Here is a 14,128-nt window from a genome sequence, read left to right as displayed (position 1 = left end):
TGCACTGTATATGTTGATGCATAGGCAGTACAGTTGGTGTAATGGTTAGCAATACTGAGCACTGAGGTTTTGGGTTCGATTTCCACCAATGCTCTCCTTGTGTTTGTGTGGGTTTTCTCTGGGTACTTTTGATTTCCTCCCTCAGTCTATACACATAATGGTAGGTTAATTTAGCTTCTGAAAAAAATAAATAAATAAATAACCCAAGCAGGGCCGTAACTAGGGTGGTGCCACCTGTGCCATGGCACCGCAGGGCAGGGGATCATTCTCACTTGTAGCTTCCTATTCTTTTATCCCCAGCATCTCCTGGCCTCCCACATTGCTGTGCGAATAAGACACATTTGAAGGTAAAAAGTTGAACGGAATACGCTCTGCGCTACTGAGTCACACAGCTCTCATGCGTTATGTGTGTAACGTGACTTGTAGCGCACAGAGGATAGATGTATGTGGACACATCTGTATTTGCCAACTCTCCCTGAATGTCAAGAAGATTACCTGATTAGGGGGTGATCTTCCTGCAGTTTTTGTTGTGTTTCTTTAACAATAAAAAAGAAGTCATAACCAATGTGCTATTTTTGGTGTCCATGTATAAACACTAAGTTTGGTGGTGGGATTATCTGCTAGGGGGTACCAGCCAAAATCTTGCATAGGGCACCAAATTGGTTAGGGCCGGCTCTGGCAGTAGATCTCATGCTGCTTAGGTACATGAGTCTGCTTTTAAAGATGACATTTTGTGAGATGTGATTATTTAAATGAAACGGATTAGGTGCCTTATAAATGATTTTGTGAGCTAGGATTTATTTCTTAACATTACCATAAATTTTAGAATAGATTATTGTCATACAGTAGACATCTAGCATATAACTGCCAGGGAAACATTTAAAGCAGAGAGAGGAAAAATTAAATATATAAAAATATTGTCAATGAAAATAATTTATTAAAAAATTATTTAGAACTGGCATTAAGATTCTTAGAGAATGAATATAAAGAAATCCTGAAAAGTTTAAGGGCAGGATTCTATTTTATGACGATAACATTTCACAGATACTTAAAGGGACTCATTTAGAATTTGGAGATAAATTAACTAGAATAAGCTATTACACCTCGGCCAAATAATGTTGCGATGCAGGGGCGTATTGGTGAAATTAAAATGTGCGAACTCAAGGGCTCCTAACTCAACTGTAAATCAGTGAAGGATAAATCTGCCCAGTATTGTGTGCTATGTGCAAAATAGTATACTGTGTTCCATGCATGCAAATAAATGAATCTGCATAACTTGCTTCTCAAAATGGTTTCTTCAGGTTCAGCTTTGCAACCTTTAGCTAATTTGCCCTAACACTAAAATAGTGACCAGTGTCCAGTGTTTCTATAATAGAACAGAGGTAAGCTCAGGTCATTTTTAGAGGCGGGAAAGTTTTGTGAGTTCTCCTCTCCGTATTCGAGCAGCCTGCCAAGTGAACGGTAATGGAAGCCTCGTCTGCTCAAAAGTTAGATTTAGCATGCTGTTTTTTCCAGAAAGTCTTGTCCATCAGGTAGACTTTCTCATCGCAGATAACTATTCACTATAGACCGATCCATCACGCCTATACCCCTGGGGAAGTTCAACTATTCAGATGAGTGTTGGCACTACTGCTACTGCAGGTGGTGCCAGCACTAAGGGTCCCAGAAGCACCAGGCAGGGTTTTACCTCACATGGACCTCCTTATTTTGCCATCTTTTGCAAATGTGAAAGTGGCAATATATATGTTTTGCCCACTGCCCATGCACTGAGGGAAGCACATGGGCACATAAACAGAACAGGGAGCCAGGGCCATGATACACTGTGGTAGGAAGCAAGTAGAGAATTGTCTCTACCAGTATTTCTCCAGTGTCAGTAGGCATCTCCATCTTCAGTTGACATTATGTTTTTTGTTTTGCATTGTTAAACTATTGGGTGCTCTTTGAATTGTGGAAGTGCCTCATTTCCATTGTAAGTTATAGGGCTACAATTCCAATATGGGCGACGCAAAACAGTTTTTTTATAGATCGTAAGAACCTATTTCTCCGATTAAAAAAGCATTGTTACTTTTATACATAGAGCCTGTGGTCTTGTTTCTCTACTTATATCATTGATAACAAACCTGACATATGTCATGGGCTTCAAGGGTGGTCCTTTATACATCAAAAGGGCTGCATATTACCTGTAATTAAGTAAAAAATAAAAGCATTTTGTCATATAAATAAGCACCTACCTATAATAACATGTAACCCTCTGCCACTGTGTAGCTATGTACGCGTCTGAGATGAGAGAGACCCCCTTAGTGGGCCACAGGACCCAGGAAGCAGGATCTGTGTGAAAGCTGAGACAATATTGCAGTATTGAGTCAGTGACTTTACAACCTGTTATAGTGCCTGCAAGTGAAAGACCCGGATAGCTGCACTGAGGAGAAGGCTAAAGAGTTGAGTTTGTGTTGAGCAATCTGGTAAAGAGACTGTACATTGGAGGAAGACAGAGCCTTTGACTGTTTGCCTGCGATTTGTGGTGTCACAGTATCAAGTGGTTCTGTGTAGAGCTGCATCAAGCATCTGGAGAAATAACAGTTCCTGGAAGACACTGTTGATAGTTGAGATGATACCAATTTGTTCTTATTTGCTAGCAACCACTTGCAACAGACATTGCTGCTTTCAGAGTTTTGACAGCACTGCAATGATAGAATGCTGCATATACATGTTTAAGGACCCCAACAGTGCACTTTAAATAGTTCCAAATGACGGCCTTGGTTGCTTACTTTAAGGAATTCACAGAAAGTTCAAATTGCCACAACATCAAGGACTGTTTGGTTACGTAACACTACGCATCTGGATAGCCAGTGTGACAGGGCTGTAGTTTGATGATCAATATGAGTGCAGTCAATATTTGTAGGTAGGTAGATTGAAGTAATAGGTACTGTTATTGAGTAGTTATTTCGGGCCCCATTTATCAATGAGTTTTAAGAGATTTTTTTACTCGTTACATACTGTATGTAAATGCTGCTTCTGGTATTTAATATGCCTTTATAGCACTTTATAGCACTGCTTTTCAGCGGCTCTATTTTGTTTAATGACTCCCATTTAAATCTATGGTAAATTGTATTCAACAATGAGCTGTATTTTGAGCTTACCGCCTGTTGTCTTATTTGGATTTCTCTTTGCTGCAGCTGCTGTTCTCTAGCGCTGACAAGCTCTGTGGTCCCGGCTGGAAGATGCAATATCTGGGTCTTTTCCCACAATTCACTGCTGCAGCTACTTTTCCACTCCTTCCCTTCCACTCTCTGCCCCTTTCAACCCACTCTTCACCTCTTGGTCTCTACCCCTCCCTAATTTTCTTCTCTTATTTATTTTTAATTAATTTTTATAAATATTGCCATAAACAAATACACCAACAAGCCCCATCTGTTAAAACAGAGACCAGTCTAGTGACCCCTACAAAATGCACAAAGCACTCTCCTGAGGATACAATGCAATAACTATTCTAGTGACCGATATGCAAAACAGGGACCATTCTAGTCACTGATATGCAATACAGGGGACATTCTAGTGACTGGTATAGAATGCAGGGACCATTTTAGTGACTGATATACAGTATAATGCAGGGACAATTCTAGTGGCTGATATATAAAACAGGCATAATACTAGTAACGGGTATATACAGTCAGGTCCATAAATATTGGGACATTGACAGAATTTTCAGATTTTGGCCTCTATTCACCACCACAATGGCTTTGAAATGAAACAAACAAGATGTGATTTAACTGGAGACTTTCAGATTTAATTTGAGGGTAATTACATCCAAATCAGGTGAGCGGTGTAGGAATTACAACGGTTTCTATATATGCCTCCCACTTTTTAAGGGGCCAAAAGTAATGGGACAAACTAAACAATCCTAAATCTAACTTTCACTTTTTAATACTTTGTTGCAAATCCTTTGCAGACAATTACAGCCTGAAGTCTGGAACTTATAGACATCAACAGACGCTGGGTTTCATCCCTGGTGATGCTCTGCCAGGCCTCTACTGCAAATGTCTTCAGTTCCTGCTTGTTCTTGTGGCATTTTCCCTTCAGTTTTGTCTTCATCAAGTGAAATGCATGCTCAATCGGATTCAGGTCAGGGGATTGACTTGGCCATTGCATAGCATTCCACTTTTTAGCCTTAAAAAACTCTTTGGTTGCTTTTGCAGTATGCTTCGTGTCATTGTCCATCTGCACTGTGAAGTGCTGTCCAATGAGTTCTGAAGCATTTGACTGAATATGAGCATATAATATTGCCGGAAACACTTCTGAATTAATTCTGCTGCTTTTGTCAGCAGTCACATCATCAATAAATACAAGGGAACCAGTTCCATTGGCAGCCATACATGCCCACGCCATGACACTACCACCACCATGCTTCACTGATGAGGTGGTATGTTTTGGATCATGAGCAGTTCCTTCCATCTCTTCTCTTCCCATCACTCTGGTACAAGTTGATCTTTGTGTCATCTGTCAATAGGATGTTGTTCCAGAACTGTAATGGCTTTTTTAGATGTTGTTTGGCAAACTCTAATCTGGTCTTCCTGTTTTTGTGGCTCACCAATGGTTTGCATCTTGTGGTGAACCCTCTATATTCACTCTTGTGAAGTCTTCTCTTGATTGTTGACTTTGACACATATACATCTACCTCCTGGAGAGTGTTCTTGATTTGGCCAACTGTTATGAAGGGGTTTTTCTTCACCAGGGAAATAATTATTTTGTCATCCACCACAGTTGTTTTCCGTGGTCTTCCGGGTCTTTTGGTGTTGCTGAGCTCTCCGGTGCGTTCTTTCTTTTTAAGAATGTTCCAAACAGTTGATTTGGCACACCTAATGTTTTTGCTATCTCTCTGATGGGTTTGTTTTGATTTTTCAGCCTAATGATGGCTTGCTTCACTTATAGTGACAGCTCTTTGGATCTCATACTGAGAGTTGACAGCAACTGATTCCAAATGCAGATGTCACACCTAGAATCAACTCCAGACCTTTTACCTGCTTAATTGATAATGAAATAATGAGGAAATAGCCCACAGCTGTCCATGAAATAGCTTTTGAGTTGATAGTCCCATTACTTTTGGCCCCTTAAAAAGTGGGAGGCACATATTGAAACTGTTGTAATTCCTACACCATTCACCCAATTTGGATGTAATTACCCTCAAATTAAATCTGAAAGTCTGCAGTTAAAGCACATCTTGTTTATTTCATTTCAAAACCATTGTGGTGGTGAATAGAGGCCTAAATCTGAAAATTCTGTAAATGTCCCAATATTTATGGACCTGACTGTATAACAGGGACTATTCTAGTGACTGGTATATAATACAGGGACCATTCTAGTAATCAGTATACAATGAGCTAGCAGAAAAGTCACCAAACTCTGACAGCAGGAGCCCTCTCACCATATACAGCAAGTGGTGTGGGAGCGGACCAGATACCGAGGTCCAGGCAGGGGTGAAGCTAGGATTTCTGTCACCCAGGGCAAAGACTCAGCTTGGCAAGCCCTTTCTTTGTAGATAGCAGTCAGCCTTGGCTAGCTTGGATACAGCTCTCAACGTTGTAAAGAGTGAAATGTATGTAGGATTAAGGGAAAACACATTTTTAGTCCCATTACATTAAGATGCCGGGACTGCTGCATTTTTTCTACGGTTCTGGGATTTCCACACTTTCCAATGGTGACTGCTCCACTGTCTCCAGATTCAATGGCCAAGTATTGCTACCTGTATTACACTGTCTCACTCATCACAGAACATTACAGCAGGGCTCGAGAAATCCTGGTTCCCATGGTAACAATGATTTTACAATTGGCGACCGGATTTACAAAGACCCTGGCCTGTCAGTGATGACAGTGAGGAAACAAAACTCCTCTCCGTCCACTCCATGCTGTATGACTATTGCATCTAGCGGAAGTAATGCAAATGAGAACCCACCCCTGTGTTGTGATTGGAGGTGCTATTCGCTGTTCTGGTTAGCACTGGCAATCTGTTTAAAAATTTGTGCGGGCCCTGCAGGATGCACTGCAACACAGACAAAAGTATTGGCCAGACTCTATTCACAGCTTTAGCGCCACTTTGATGATGTCCCCAGCTGCCTCTGCCCTCCATTCTTCCATCACAAGTAAGGCTAGCTACCAGGTCCCTGAGCAGAGATGATAGTGTTGGGCTTTCCCTGATCACAGCAGTACAGTGTCCCAGGCAAGCTGGAGCCATGGAGACATGCTGTGTTGGAGGGAGGGCTGCGTGACTGTCATTTAAACCAAATGCTGCTGGCTGCTCTTTCACACTTTTTCAGGAAGATCTCCAGGCTGCTTATGCTGACATGCTTGACAGCAACAGTGGGAACAGAATGAGACCAGCTCCCAGGACTTCATAGACCATGTCTGACATCTTCACCAGGATGAGATGCACATAATCTCCCGATGTTCCTGCAGCTGCCCAGCTACAAGTAAGTCACTTGCCCACCTATAAAGAGTCAGTGAGACCCGTTTCCAGCACGGTGATTGGGTGGTATTCGGAAGCTTTCTGTGTGACAACTGTCACCGGGGAGGGAGTGATTACAGCCTCTCCGTATAGTCCAAACCTTTCCGGTTTTTACCCATCCCCGCTTCATACGGGGAGGCTGTAATCTCTCCCTGCCCATCTCCCCGGTTACAGCTGTGACATCACAACCTCCTGAAGGACCCCCTCCTCTGGTCAATTGTCCGCTCCGGTCTGGCTTTCAGGGGAGAGCTGGAGTTTACAGCGCTTGGTGATGACATCATCTCCAAGCGCCGGCACTGCACCCATGGAACCATGGGCCTGATTCAGAGCCGCACGCACAAAGCGCACGCTCGCACTTAATCAGGGCGGCCGCTTTTTTTAAAAATCCGGCCTCCTGGACACTCGCATAGCTGTGGGTGACCACCCACAGCTTTTACGAGCGGCCAGGTGATGATCGCGACGGTCGCAACCATCGGGCTTGCGACGAGACCCTTGTGGTAGGGTCTCGTTCCCGCAAGCCCCAGTGAGCTTTCGGCTCTGATAGAGCCGGAAGCTCACCGACTGACATCACTCGTGATGTCAGTGGGGCCGCCCCCAAACGGCAGGTGTTCCTTCGGGAACGCCTCCGTGTGGCCAGCCACCCCCCCTGCCCCGCTCCTTTTGGATGCGAGTGCCGGAACGAGTGATTTCTCACTCGATCCGGGGCTCGCGCACGCACAGTGCACACTGCCTAACAATCGACCTGCTTGCGAGTATTCTGAATCAGGCCCCATGTTCCAAATCCTGGGTCAGACCCGGGATTTTGGTGGAAAATGGGTATTAGATTCCAGCCCAGGCAGGAGATGCAGGGACAGCAACCTTGCCTCTATGTACACATTTGTTTAAGTTATACATACACATTTTAGAGGCACTGTGGTGTGGCATACTGGATGGACAGAGGGCCTGATTCAGAGCTGAACGCTCTGACCAGGGCCGTCCCAACTAAATTTGGAGCGGCCTCCTGGCCGCTCGCACAGCTTATGCGAGCGGCCAAAAAGATGGTCGCGATGGTCTTTGACCATCGTGACCATCGGGCTTGCGACGAGACCCTGCGGTAGGGTCTCGCTTCCGCAAGCCCAGGAGTGAGCTAAAATCACTCCCACTGACATCATTACTGATGTCAGTGGGGCCGGACTCAGACGGTAGGCGTTCCCATGGGAACGCCTCCGTCTGGCAGTCACGCCCCCGGCACGCCCACCAAAGGGGGCGTGCTGTCAATCAACATCGACAGCACGCCCCCTTTGGTGCGAGACCCGGAGCTACGGAGAGCCCGTCGCTATCCGGGTCTCGCGCATGCGCACGACGTAGCTCGCTCCGTCGTGCGCATGCGCAGTGGGGCAACATCGACCCGTTTGCGAGCGTCCTTTGCTCGCGAACGGGTCTGAATGACCCCCAGAGGTGCGGCATACTATGTATTGGGGGCAGTGTGGTGTGAAATACTATGTATTGGGGGGGACTATTGAGTGGCATACCAAATGTTGGGGGGAACTGTGCTGTGGCATACCATGTATTGATGGCATACTATGAATTGGGCTCCATAGTTGGGTCTGATGGAATGTGGGGAAGCCTGAAGAGCATTGAAGGGGCATGAGTGGTGTTCTATAGGAGTTTTCATATATTCTGGGTACGGATGCTAGTCTGACTTCTAGGGCCAAATGTAATAGGGTGAAAGTTTAGAAAATGTGAGTGTTTAGTAGTAAACTCTCACACTTTTTAAACTCTGTCAATGTAATAGAGTCCAAGAACATTCAAACTCGCCTGTTTTAGACTCAAAAAACTCTTACAATTTAACTTTCATCGAGATGTTTTCCCATTTTGAAGATAAAACTCGACCAATGTGAGAGTTTACTCCTAAATTCTCACATTTTCTAAACTTTCACCCTATTACATTTGCCCCCTAAACTTTTAAGCTGGCTCCTAGATTTTTAAAAAATTTGTCAAGCTCTGCATTACAGTGACCATCATACTATACAGAGAGTATAGCGCTGATCTCTATATAATACAGGGACCATCAGTGACTGCCATGTAATGCATAGAGAGTCACAGTGCCTGACATATAATGCAGAAAGCATTGCTGTGGCCTCCATATAAACAGAGCATAGCAGTCACTGCCAAGTAATACAGAGAGCATTGCAGTGACTGCCATATAATGCAGATGGAATTGGTATGATATCTCGACAGTTGGGATGCTGAGTCGACAGTGGAGTGTCGGTGCAGCGGGGCATGGCACGATGCGGTGCAGCGTGATGCGGAGTGGCCTGGTGGGGTGGGGCTGCCGGGCTGTCAGTCTCAGGCAGCCGTCTGAACAGAGGCTGCTGAACTGATTGGAGGCGGGGCCTCTCTCCAGCTCAGTGAATATGAGCTAAGGCCGGCCTGTCTCCCGATCAGCGCTAGCCGGGACCCAGTCTTGAAAAAAACAAAACAGGAAAATATTGATTTTAGTGGCCCCAACATGGTCCGGTCCACCGGGGAAAGTCTCGGTGAGGTCTACGGCCAATCCGTCCCTGGACATATGCCATCGCACAGGGCACTGCAGGGCATTGGACGCTGTTTGGGCCTGTAAAGTTTTTTGCTTAGAATCATTCTCATTTGTAGCTTCCTCTACTTTTATCCCCGGCATCTCCTGGAAGCCCCTATCTCCTCCCTGGCCGACTCCCCCTCCATATACTTGCCTACCCTCCCGATTCGGCCGGGAGCCTCCTGAAAATTGGGTGCCGCTCCTGGCCCCCCGGAAAGGCAGGCTAGCCTCCCGGCAATTGCCAACTCGCCCGACCCTCCAACTGTGACAATAGAAACCCCCCCAGCAGGGGGGGGCTGTGACGCGATTTGCGCTGAATCGCTTCATCGTTACCCCACCCCCTGCTTCACAGTGCCATCAATCTCGGCATTGTGAAGAGTTGGCGGGGCCATGATGATGCGATTGCGATGTCACGCCCCCAATGCTGCATCATTACAGCGCCACGCCCCCTTTCTGCTGCGACGTGCCCCCCGCCATGGAAGACTGACAGCTCCCTGGAAGGAGGGAGTTGAAAGTCGACAGGTATGCCCCTCCATCTGACCACCTCCTCAAGGATATACTTGGTGCATATGCAGTACATAGAGCACTCTTTCTATACCTTCAGTTGGTGATCTACACTGCCGGCTCCAGGCTTGTGCACGGCTGCTTTGATGGACAAATCCTGATGCAGGTGGAGCTTCAAAATGGGATTGGTACCCCTTCATTATCGTATGGGACAAATCAGATTTGTCATGCCCCTTCCCTATGAGGCCACACCTCTTTTTTGGGCATGCGTCTTATGTTCCTATTTGATAATTGGAGATGGGGGGAGGCGCCAATGCTCTTTCTGGCCCAGGGCACCAAAAAGTCTATTAGTATATTACACCACAATGTTATATATTTCAGTTTTATAATAGTTGTAATTTTATGCTGTAGGGTAGATTTATCAAAGCTTACAGAGAGATAAAGCATCAACCAATCAGCTCCTAACTGTAATTTTTCAGGATGTGTTTGAAAAATGACAGTTAGGAGCTGATTGGTTGGTACTGTATCTCCTTCCACTTTCTCTCTCTCCAAGGCTTAGTACAGAGACCCCTAATTCCTGTGGGGTTAATGTTGTAGCCCAGCATCTCTAGTGCAGATTGAGTGGTGTTTCGTGGCATCTGGAAGGTGAGCAACATGCAAATGAAAAGAAATGGTCGCTACGCTATACCGCTCGGCGCGGCTTAGTTGCGCTGGGCATCTCACACCGTATGACGTCTTGAGGCTTGGTGTATGAGGACTAGAGATGTGCGCCGACTGCCATGTTTTTGGTTTTGGATCCGGATTCATCTTTGTATTTTGGTTTTGCAAGCTCAGTCATGTGACATTTTCCTGAAGAACTGGATTATAATTCTATGATACTTTCACTGTAATGAGCAATGATTGGCTATGTATGTTATGGTTGGCTTTTTGCACCTTAGGCTAGGCAACAGGTAATACTTGATATACCAAAGATAACACAGTTTGGTTGTTGTCATTCTGAATAGATGGCGTTTCCCATCTTTGGCATCTGTTAGCCACCCAATCCCATTAAAAGCAAAGCAAATGTATTTTGTGTATATGAATATCCTAAAAAGCATTTATTTAAATATTACAGGGTGAAAGTTACATTATAATTTTAGACAAAATTAAAGAAGCAGACTCTTTTGACCATTTCAGTATGTTTCCAATGCTTTTAATACTTTTTTAATACTATTGATGACAAAAAAAACATTTCCAGCTTTCTTTTTTTTTACAAAAACACCCACAATAATTAGAGGCCTATTTATCAATACTCGTATGGCCTGAAAGAAATATGTTTCCATTGCTGCTTGCTAAATCAATAGAAAATCAGTTCATAATTAATGATGCTCAACTCACTGGTGATGTTCACTGGCAAAACCTTACTACTTTGCTGTCCAGCCCTTTATATGCACGTGTGTACTGGCTTTGCCAGATCACACATGCGCACTGCACTGGAAGCCCATTCTTAGGTTTCCAGTAGCAGATCTGTTAAAAAGGAAAAATAGAAAACACCATCTAATTTATATTTACAAGAAAAAAAAGATTTATTTTTAATTTCTACTAGTTCAGAAGACCATGTCTCGGCAATAGCCATCGCCAGTGGTGGCCTTTGTGAAATATAAAATGAAAAACCATATCATACAGGGCTTTTGGGTGATTACCTAATGGACCCTTTAAAATATTTTTGGAAAGCATAAATTCTAACAAGCATGTCCATTAAAGTTCTGTATTATGGCAGATGATGCTAAATATAGCACAGAAAGCCACAAAAACTGCAAAAACTTAAATCACACTCATGCAAATTTTTAATTCACAAAACACATTAAATATATCAGCAAAGAAATCAGGGAATGAATAGGGTAAACTAACAAAAGTAAAGTTTAATTAATATTGAGGCTGAATGTTACAAATGTGCATCATAGGGATACGAGTTCGGTATGGAATTTCGGGAGTTGGGATCACGGCGGTCACAATCCCGAAGCCGGGATCCGACAGGGTTAACATACCAACACTTGTTGGTCAGTATGCATTGCTAACCCACCCCCTGTCCCTACCCTAACCCTTCCTTTTTGATGCCTAACCCAAATCTCCCCCCTAGTGCCTGACCCTAACCTCCCCCTCCCAGCACCCTAAACCGAACACTCCCCCCTTAGTACCTAACACCCACCACCTTCTCCCTAGTGCCTAACCCTAACCCTGCACCCTAAACCTAACCCTCCCCTAACCCCCGATACTTACCTTCGAGATGCCGGTGGTCAGGATTCTGGGCCGGGATCCCGATGCTGTCAAGATTCCGGTGCCGGTATTTTGACCGTTGGCATCCCACAGGCCGGGATGCTGCCTACATCCCGATATGATATAGAATCTATCACTGTTGATGCTGTTAATTACTTATTGATGCTAACTATTGGTTTTTGCTCTTACCAAAATAACAGCAAACAAGACTAATGTTGGCCATGCACTGGCCTATTCACCCAGTGGCAGGATCACTCCTCAGTATGACTATGGTCAGCGGTGAGCAAGTTGGACATAACATTCATTAAATATCATTATGATACAACTTTATCAAAGACATTTATGAAGTTTTCTAAATGTAAGTGTTAGAAAAGAAATAGAGGTTTAAACTAAACAATCTTTTTTTCTGGTCTCCACTTATGAGAGGGTCTTAAGAAGATTTTAGCATGTATCTTTCAGGTGGTAGCTGGAACACGGGCATTGTCTACAGATCTCTTTATAGCATACCTACCAATGCCCCCAGACTCCTGGAAGAATAGACCAGTATACTGAAACATGCCTTAGTCTCCAGTGAAGTGGATGGCCTGGAGATGATTTATGTCGCCATGCCTTCAGCATCTCCCACGTTTACGTCACTCTCTGGGAGTTTAAAATATGGAAAAAGGATGCTCTGCTACCCAGAAACTATGTGGTTCTTCATGATACAAGGAATAATTATTTTATATCTTGTAAGGCACACACTAAAATATTTGTAACATTTTTTACCTTTAAATCCCCATATAATAAAATAATTATCCCAATACTGTATGCTTTTTTGTATATTTATTAAATATTTAAAAATCATATTTTTTACTATATACAAATTGGCCCTAATTGCTAGATTCCTTGGTGGGCTATTTATGCTAGAGTCTGATTGTTTGTGCTATGAGAAAAGCACATAGTAACAGTGGCATGGATGGAAATGGCTACAAAGGTGGCCTATATGGTATACTTTAGGTACAAATCTTAGAGCATGGCAACAACTACAGGCTGAGTGGAGGAGTGATAGGTGGTGCTGTTTCATAAGTTGTGACAGTGTACTGTTATAGAAACTTGTTGGTTAATCCTCCAAGTTATATTAAGAAGTTTACATGTTTTGGTCATAGTCAATTGTATTCCACAATCTTTAATGTGTGTTGGTGTTTGAAAGGTATGCAGTCGGGAAACCGGCGGACCTAATCCCGACAGCTGGCTTCCCGACTGCTTTATCCTGGTGAGGGTTAAATGACAAGTATCTAAATCTAGATGCCTGTCATTTTACCGACGCCGGGAGAGCGGCGCCCGGCATCCCAGTCGAAGTGATGCCGGGCGCCGAGTACGGAAAGCCGCGCATTAGGTTTAGGGCTTCCGGGGGGGACTTAGGGTTAGGCACCCCCCAGGAGGTTAGGGTTAGGCTAGGGGGAGAGAGGTTTAGGGTTAGGCATCCCGGGGGGGACATGGGGTTAGGCACCCCCCTGGGGGACTTAGGTTTAGGCGGCAGGGAAGGGGGGTTAGGTTTAGGCACTTAGAGAGGGGATTAAGGTTAGACACCCGTAAGGAGGGTTAGGGGAGGGAATTAGGTTAGTGAATACTTACCTTAGGGACGATCAGGATTTTCACCCATGTCGGGCAGCCGCCGTCGTGGTTCCAACCACTTGAAAGGAGAAGCATATTGCACAACAGGTTATAGAGCCCAGACACAGAGTACAACAGAACAATGCAATATATTCTGCAAGAAAAAAACACTTTGGAAGCCAAATAAATAAATAGAGTACAGATTAGAGAATGGTGGTAAAGGGTGACAAAAGCCATGTCAGGAGGAATGAGGAATAAACATCTGACCAAGATGCAAGAACTACATACTACATATTGTTCATCATTTACATGTAATCAATAAAATGGCGCCAAACTACAGATTTCTTTCCACTTTTCAATGTTATTTTCATGAGTTCAATCACAAAAACATTTAATAAATCAATAGATTAGCTTCTTATCAGAGAACTACTGATTATGAGGGCCAATTTATCTTTTATTTAGAAGCAACAAAACAGCAAAACCTCCGGAATCATAGCGCGTAATTCAGTTTCTGTATTCAATACAATGAACTTATATTTATCCGCAGTATATTTATCACACAGATTGTAAATTAAGCATTTATGAGTGGACATTGGTTTAAGAATGTTAATGTGAAAATCAGTATTTCAATTCCTAGCAACTGATTGCATACAACAATTGGTGTGACACGGAAAACAATACAAGCTTTACCTACTTAACAAGGTGGCTGCTGTTGATAG

Source organism: Taudactylus pleione, unplaced genomic scaffold, assembly GCF_031769625.1.
Source record: "Taudactylus pleione unplaced genomic scaffold, aTauple2 ptg000041l, whole genome shotgun sequence".
In the NCBI taxonomy this organism is placed as follows: Eukaryota; Metazoa; Chordata; class Amphibia; order Anura; family Myobatrachidae; genus Taudactylus; species Taudactylus pleione.
This window is presented reverse-complemented; position numbering follows the sequence as displayed.